We start from the raw sequence: 9,102 nt of genomic DNA, 5'->3' as shown, positions 1-9,102 counted from the left end.
TGGCATCTCAAATATGAGTGCAGACTCTCATTTCTCCACAGGCTGGAAAGAACAGGCAGCCTAAATTCTCACCATTCCACCTACCGAATCCATTTTCACTAATGTGGTTTTAGAGGCCACTTCATATTAGTATATAGAGCTCTCTATTATATTAAAAAAAAATAGCTACATTGCATTATACTGAACAGCTGGCTGGTAGTTCCCAATTGCTGATCACTTGAATTGTCCCTATTATTTTGCAATTTAATTGAGAAATTGTAACCTATTATTAAAAAGGAATGCCCTGATTCTTTCTCTCAAAAATGTTTTTTTTTAAATAGTTAAGAAGTATAATGAACATTTCCTGGTCCAACAGAAACAAAGGGCAAGAATTTGGTCTGGTCCTGACCCAAGCTTTGTAGGCTAGTATGAGTCATTTATTTACTCAATAAATATTGACTGAAAATTTGAAATGTTGCAAATATAGACAATACATTGAGGGGATGAAAGAGACAAAGTCTTCTACTGTCATGGACGGGCACATGTAAATGAGGTAACAAATAAATGTGTTGTTTCATGAAAAGGAAAAATGGATACCAGGAGAAAAGAAGCTATTTTGGAAGGTCTCCTCAGGGATGCACCATGTTTGCTGAGTTCTGACAAGTGAGTGGCAGCACTGTGCTCAGCATTTTGCATTAGTTTTATTATTCCACATTCTATAGAAGCACACTGCCCTCAAATCTATTCTTAGCCAACTGACAAGTACACCCATTTTTCCACCAGATACCTGAGGCAGGCTTATATCAAATGCTGAGACTACGTCTGTGATATAACAAGGCCGGGTCTGCCCCCTCCCCACAGAAGTTTCCAGACTATCAAACAACTCTGCAAATATTTACACTGGAGGTAAACACAGTTTACTAACTGATACCAAGCAGAATCAGAGTTCAGTTCTCCTTCATTCAGAATCTTTCACAATACATTGGTGTTGCCTCTGGTAAATTCCTCATGTTCCAACAAACAGCCACCCACCCCTGCTCATGCAAGAACCCTCATTAAACTCACTGGGTACAAAATAGACATGAAGGAAGTGGGGCTGTTGGGGCTCAGCAGGGACTCAGCAGCTAGTTCCAGGACAGGCTCTAAAAATCTACAGAGAAACCCTGTCTCAAAAAACCAAATAGACATGAAGGGGGTGGGGCTCAGCAGGGGCTCAGCAGGAGCAGGAATGGGCTGGGGGCAATAATAGAGGGTGAATTTGATCAAAACACATTATGCATGTATGATATTGTCAACAAGTAGATTTTCAAAAAGAACTTATTTCAAATGAACATTAAAAATTTCACATTAAAAAAAGAACAGAAAATTGGTCAGTCAGTTGGAACTTAAAATAAACTTAACCATTTTTTTAACTCAAAAAGAAGTGTCAGGCTGGGTGGTTGTGGTGCACACCTTCAATCCCAGTACTTGGGAGGCAGAGGCAGGTGGATCTCTGTGGGTTTGAGAACAGCATGGTCTACAGAATGAGTCCCAGGACAGCCAGGACTGTTACACAGAAATACCCTGTCTTGAAACAACCAAAAAAAGAAAAAAGAAAAAAAAAGGAAAAGAAAAAGTATCAACACCCCCTCATCAAAGTCATAACATTCTTTTTTCTCTGTAAGGCTCAGTCAGTTCCTGTCTTTTCAGTGATATTAGCATCTTACAAAGCCCCCTCTCCAGGTCTGTAAAATCCCTTGCAGATGAAAGAAAAGATCTCTTCTGCATAGTAAACCTGGGCTTTACACCAAACCTCAGAAATGCTGCTAAGAAAAATTCTAAGGAAGACTGACTGGCCAGATGGACTCTCGAAGTGTTTAATGTCTCATCTGAGATACAGCTTTGAGTCCATGTAAATGCAGGGCAGAGGGCTGGCTCTTCTATCCCCCACATCTCCACAGCACCCTTCCCCCTAGTTAGCCCAAAGAATGACAGCAGTTTGACAGATACACCAAGGACCCTGCCTTAACCCCACTCCCCAACACACGACTTTAGAGTGTCCCCTGTCCCGGAGAGAACTTATTGTCACAGATTTCCTATCACTATACTTCCCAAACATAAACTACATAGAGGTACTTTGCATACTTTTGGATATGTAGGAGATGGCTTTCCATCTATAATTGAGCAAGGTGTGGCCAAATAGTCCAGAGAAAAACATCTGGCCCCTACTCAATTTTTTTTTTATTTACACCTCACAAATCTGCATGTCATCCTCGTGCAGGGGCCATGCTAATCTTCTCTGTGTCGTTATATGTGCTGCCGAAGCGAGCACCCCTACTCATTTTTTTCCGAAACATTTTATCATGTAAACACACCTACACAATATTAAAAACTCAAACCTCTCCAAAATGCCTAAACTGAAAACTCAGCCTGCAGCCCGTGAGGGCTCAATCCCCACTACTTCCTCAACAGTGTTCACACTGAGGAGCTCTGAGAGACACCTTTGCCATCTGGCTTCACAGAGTATTTTCCAGATTTGCTGGTTTTGTTTGCTGAACTTATTTTACAAAGCAAGCAAAATAGGATACTCACGAAAGGTAGCAGTAGTGATAGCAGACCTGCTTCATGGAAGAGAGGCTTGATTTCTCGCCTCTGATTTAGTAGATCAAAGTGGAAGGAGTGTGACAGTCAGAGAGCTGGCAGCCCGAGTGCCTTCCCTTGCTTGATTGGTGGGCACACGGGAGGGTGGAGCATGGACCTTTACATAACCCCGACCTGCCCTTCTTAACCCGTAATGATTTGTACACATGGCAGGCTGGGAAAGCTATGTGCACAGGAGGGAAAGGTGTCCAAGGAGTTGCTGAGAATTGGAGAACTGCCAGAATTGGAGGCTCGCACGTGTAGTCCCAGCCCTTCAGAGGTGGAGGCGGGAGTTCAGGAGCTGTTGTGAGGGCTCGTCCTGCGAATGGAAGAAGTTCTCAGAAAGAGGAAAGAACACTTGAAAGAGATGTAGAGGTATTTGAAATGAATAAGCTACCGTGAGGCTTGGGTGGGGCTGATAAAACTGTTCAGTAACTGGGAAGAACTAAGCATCAACACTGTCAGATCACTTCAGTGTCTCTCAGTGTGCCAGTCATTCAGAGGACTCTAAGAAGCTGTGGGGTCTTCTCTGCTTCCCTGCCCTTCAGCCTCAGCAGCCCCGCTACTCGCCTCAGACCCAGCCATGTACCAGCCTTGAGACCTTTGTACCCCCACTGCCTGAAACTCTTCCCTGAGAACCTGTGGCCAAATCCTCCTTTGGGGAGATTCCCTGCCAGAGGCACTTCCTTCACCGCCTTCCCTAAGACGGCACTCTTCCCTCTGACAGCCTTTTGTACATCGTATCACAAAGTTTGACAATAAGATTTGTTTTTGTTTTGTTTGCTGCTGATGGATCATCTGACAAAAGTTAGCCACTCGATAAATGTGGTGTGTGAATAAATTCAGTTGCTTGTGATAAAAATCCAACTCAAATTTAGTTAAAGACAGGAATTTCTACAATGGGCATGGTGGCACACGCTTTTAGTCCCAGCACTTAGGATGCAAAGGCAGATGGACTTCTGCTGAGTTTGGGGCCAGCTTTGTCTACACAGAAGGTTTTGTGGCTGGATTGGTGTCCCAGTCCCACCCCTGGAAGCCTTGCCTGGTTACAGAGGGGGACAGTTTTTATAACCATACCTCTGAAGTCCAGCTAGATATCAGGAATGGTGATGCCTCCAGATGTTCTTTTATTGTTCAGAATTGTTTTAGCTACCCTGAGTTTTTTGTTTTTAAATATGCAATTGAGTATTGTCTTTTCAAGGTCAGTAAAGAATTGTATTGGAATTTTTATGGGGATTATGTTGAATTTGTAGATTGCTTTTGGTAAGATGGCCATTTTTACTGTATTAATCTTACCTATCCATGAGCGTAGGAGATTGCTGTGGGGTAATGCTGTGGTACACTTTAAAGATTTGTCACTCATATTGGTTTAATAAAATGCTGATTGACCAGCAGCCAGGTGGAAAGTATAGGCGAGGCAACCAGACTAGGAGAATTCTGGGAAGAAGAAAGGCAGAAACAGTTGCCACCCAGACACAGAGGAAGCAAGATGAGATGCCTTACTGAGAAAAGGTACTAAGCCATATGGCTAAAACATAGATAAAAATTATGGGTTAATTTAAGTTGTAAGAGGTAGTTAATAATAAGTCTGAGCTAATAGGCCAAACAATTTATAATTAATATAAGCCTCTGTGTGTTTCTTTGGGACTGAATGGCTGCAGGAACAGGCAGGACAGAAACTTCTGTCTACAGATCTTTCCAACTTCTGACATCTTCTCCTATTCTTTCTTCAAAGACTTTAAGTTTTTACTATATGGGTCTTTCACTTGCTTGGCTACGGTTACCCCAAGATATTTTATATTGTTTCTGGCTATTGTGAAAGGTGTTGTTTCTCTGATTTCATTCTCAGTCCATTTGTCATTTGTATATAGAAGGACTATAATTTTGTATTTATTTTTGTTTTTCCGGATAGGGGTTTCTCTGTGTAGCTTTGGAACTCACTCTGTAGAATAGTCTGGCCTCAAACTCACAGAGATCCACCTACCTCTGCCTCCCGAGTGGATTAAAGATGTGTGCCACTACTGCCTGGTGGATTTTTTTTTTAAAGTAAATCTTGTATTGGGTCACATTATTGAAAGTGTTTCTCGGCTGTAGGAATTTCCTAATAGAATTATTGGGGTTGCTTTATTTTATTTGTATGCTACAAATAAAATATACAAAATAGGATACAGTAGAGCAGTAAGATGTAATTGCTATGCTAATAATTGATGCTTATATGTTTTATATTATTTTATACCTTAGATAACTTACCATTAAGAAATTATGTTGAAGCTGGGCTATGGTGGCACACGACTTTACTCTCAGCCCTTGGGAGGCAGAAGCAGGCTGATCTCTGTGAGTTCAAGGCCAGCCTGGTCTACAAGAGCTAGTTCCAGGACAGGCTCCAAAGCTACTGAGAAAACCTGTCTCAAAAAAACGAAGAAGAAGAAGAAGAAGAAGAAGAAGAAGAAGAAGAAGAAGAAGAAGAAGAAGAAGAAGAAGAAGAAGAAGAAGAAGAAGAAGAAGAAGAAGAAGAAGAAGAAGAAGAAGAAGAAGAAGAAGAAGAAGAAGAAGAAGAAGAAGAAGAAGAAAGAAAAAGGAAATTATTTTGAATCCTTTTATGATAAAGGTCTTGGAGATAGCAGGGATACAAGGAACATACCTAAACATAATAATGGCAATATACACAAGCCAACAGATAACATCAAAGTAAATGGAGAGAAACTTAAAGTGATCCCACTGAAATCAGGAACAAGACAAGTTTGTCTTCTCTCTCCGTATCTATTCAATATAGTACTTGAGGTTCTAGCTAGAGCAACCTTTTGACAACAAAAGGAGATCAAGGGGATACAAATCGGAAAAGAAGAAGTCAAACTATCACTATTTGCTAATGATATTATAGTTTACATAAAGGACCCCAAAATTATACTAAGGAAATTCTACAATTCATAAACAGCTTCAGTAATATAGGAGGATACAAGATTAACTCAAAAAATTCAGTAGCCCTCCTTTACACAAATGATAAATGGGCTGAGAAAGAAATCAGAGAAACATCACCCTTCACAATAGCCACAAATAGCATAAACTGTCTCGGGGTAACTCTAACAAACAAGTGGAAGACCTGTATGAGAAGAACTTTAAATCTTTGAAGAAAGAAATTGAAGAAGACACCAGAAAATGGGGATATCTCCCATGCTCTTAGGTAGGTAGAATTAACATAGTAAAAATAGCAATCTTAACAAAAAAAAATCTACAGATTCAATGCAATGCCCATCAAAATCTCAGCAAATTTCTTTACAGACCTCAAAAGAACAATACTCAACTACATATGAAAAAACAAAAAAAAAATCCAGGATATCCAAAACAATCTTGTACAATAAAGGAACTTCTGGAAGCATCACAGTCCCTGACTTCAAACTCTACTATAAAACTACCGTACTGAAAACAGCTTGGTATTGACATAAAAACAGACAGGAAGGCCAATGAAACCAAATCTAAGACCCAGATATCAATCCATACACCTTCGTACACCTGATTTTTGACAATGAAGCAAAAAATATCAAATGGAAAAAGAAAGCATATTCAACAAATGGTGTTGGCATAACTGGATATCAACATGTAGAAGAATGAAAATAGAAACTGCCCTTGCATGGACTGCTTGATGTTATGCTAGATGAACTGGACATGTGGGACCCACAGAAAAAATGACTGCTGAACTTGCAAAGTCTTAAATAAGTGTTCTTCGTAGCTTTGAAAGTGTCAGTGCCTATGGGAACAGAATTTCCTTGAACTGCTGCTGTTGCAGCCTACCCACTGCTAGTGACCAAGTTGCAGTTGCTGACTAGGATAGCTGTAGTTTAGAAGGCAGCAACCATTTGTTTTGTTTTGTTTTGGTTTGGTTTGGTTTGGTTTTTTCGAGACAGGGTTTCCCTGTAGTTTCTAGAGCCTGTCCTGGAACTAGCTCTTGTAGACCAGGCTGGCCTCGAACTCAGAGATCCGCCTGCCTCTGCCTCCTGAGTGCTGGGATTAAAGGCGTGCGCCACCCCGGCCCATTTGTTTTTTTTTTTTTTTTGATTGTTTGTTTGTTACCTTTACTGTCTAAGCTTAGCTAGCCTTGAACTTACTCTGTAGACCATGCTGGCCTCCAACTCAGAGATCCATGAGCCTCTGCCCTTCTGAGTGCTGAGATTAAAGTGTTGCACCACCACTGACTTGAAGATTTATGGAAACTTAGCTGATGGGATCTTGCTCTGAGGTCATCACTTCCTTTATTTATTTTCTTAATCCTTTTAACTCTTTGAACGCAGGATTAGCTCTATTCCACTTCCTGCCACCCCTTCTCAATCTGTATGTTTTGTATTTTATTTGCTCAGTTTACTCCTTTTCATTATAAATTTTCATTAGTTTTACCACTAGTAACCACACAACAGTCTGTGTAGGCTGTTTTGAGATTTCCTATGCTAATGGAATAATCCAGAACTTTTCACTTTAGTCTCAGGCAGACTATTCAGAAAAGGGCAAAAGCAGCTGCATTTTCCACCAAAATATCACAAGAATGATCTCTAGACAACTACTAAAATTCTTCTCCTCTGAAACTCTTGAGCCAGTTCCAGTTCAAATAACTCTTAGTACCACTGTCTTCCATGCTCCTGACAGTATGGCCCATTAAGCAGTGCTTAAAGAATCCTTGTGGAAAACAGTGATGGTTTTGTTGAAGAGGCATTGCAGCCATTTCACAAGACATCTCAGCCACCCCTGGGGCTCTTGTATTATTGGGTATTGCAAGCGATACGTAATGAAGGACTGGAGTCATGAAGGCAAGTGATGCTCTCCTTTTGTAAGACATGTAAATTAGATTAGAGACCTTGGTATGAGGAAATACTTTATGTAACTTTCAATAACTAATGCCTTTGTATGGCTTTTCAGGGCTCAGTCCACCAGTGGAGGCTGGACCTTCCTGCTGCACACAGACCTTACATTTTCATCTTGGAGTGTCTTCTTTTTTCACTGACCTGCGCTACATGATGCACCCCGACATTTGGTGACCAATGATGTGAGGCATGGGGAAAGAAGGGTCCAGACACCCCCCATTTGGAGGTAAGATATACACGTAGTAGTAGGCGAGACTAGTCCAGGATAGGGCAGGAACATGGGGAATTTAAAGCCTCCATCTCAGGAGCCACAACAAGTAAAATGACTCCTAATCAAAGGATAAATTGAAGAAAAAGACCCTTCCCAGTAGAGAGAGGGGGAAAAAAGGAAGTTTCAAGAGGCAGCTTCACGATAGAGAAAGGTGAAGGAAAGGAAATTAGAAAAGAAAAAAGAAATTTCTTGATGAAGAAAGGAGAAATATTTAATCAGGAAAAAAGAATTTTCCCCATAGAAAAAGGAAATGATAAATCAAGGCCTAGAAATAAAAAGGCCCTATGAAGGAAAAATAAATGAAAAAGGCCTCTTTCCAGTAGAAACAAAGGGAAAAACAGGCTCTTTCCAATAATAGAAAAAAATGAAGGATTTGTGAAACTCAGGGCTGTGGGTTTCACAGCACAGAGCACTGGCATCTGAATCACAGAGACTCAGAGGCCGGTGTCACTGCTGCAGCCTGAGCAAGTGCGTCAGCCGTGCGCTTAGACGGTTCTTGTTATTCATTTGCTTAACTTTGATTAAATGTTTTGTTGTTGTTGTTGTTGTTTTCCCTCAGAGTGGGAATAACTCAATATTAAAAGTCCCTTTGTGGGAAATGTTTTTTTCTTTTCCCTAATAATGTGAATAACTCATTATCAATGGTTCCTTCAAGGGAGAAAGAAAATGTATTAAAACAAATCCAACATCTAGTAAGAAAAAAAAGAAAGTCAAGACATAAAGTACTAAGTCAATGCTGTTTAAATTTTAATAGGTATTAGTCACTCATTGTATGGAGGATGTTGTCTTCTCTTGCTTGTCTAATTAATGTTTAAATGAATGTTTAATTTTCATAATGAATGAAATAAAAACAAAATTCATGGTTTTAAACTATTTTATTGGGTATTCTCTTGTCTGTTTATCATTACTGAAAATTTGGCTCTCCTCTTTAAGTTGCTTTCTGAAAATTCTTGGTTTAATTCTATAAAAATGTAACACCTGAAACAGAGCAGGTTGTTAACTTATTAAATAATGTGGTTACTAAGTTAAAAGTTCATAAAAATAATCTCTTACTGATAAAGAACCTACAAAAGTTATTTTTCTATTAAATGAAATGCAGGTAAATTGTTTATTACACACTGTTAACAATTGACAAGTAGCATTAACATGTTGCTTGTTGTAGTGGCATTTCATTTGGATTTTAATAAATAAAGCTTGCCTGAAGATCAAAGAGTAAAACAGCCACACTGGTCAGCCTTACAGACCAGGCAGTGGTAACACACACCTTTAATCCCAGAAGTCACACTAATTTGCCATAGAAACCAGATGATGCATGCCTTTAATCCCAGTGATGTACGCCTTTAATACCATCCCTAGAGAAGAATATAAGACAGGAGGAGACAG

At 39.9% G+C, this 9,102-nt stretch overlaps 1 pseudogene; it reads right to left on the bottom strand.

Annotated features, from left to right (window-relative positions):
- Nucleotides 1-2,194: 2,194 nt before the first annotated feature.
- LOC119806031 lies at nucleotides 2,195-2,290 on the bottom strand (annotated as a pseudogene).
- Nucleotides 2,291-9,102: the final 6,812 nt, after the last annotated feature.

Source organism: Arvicola amphibius, chromosome 1, assembly GCF_903992535.2.
Source record: "Arvicola amphibius chromosome 1, mArvAmp1.2, whole genome shotgun sequence".
In the NCBI taxonomy this organism is placed as follows: Eukaryota; Metazoa; Chordata; class Mammalia; order Rodentia; family Cricetidae; genus Arvicola; species Arvicola amphibius.
The sequence above is the reverse complement of the archived record's forward strand: the minus strand, read 5'-3'. Positions and strand labels throughout refer to the sequence as shown.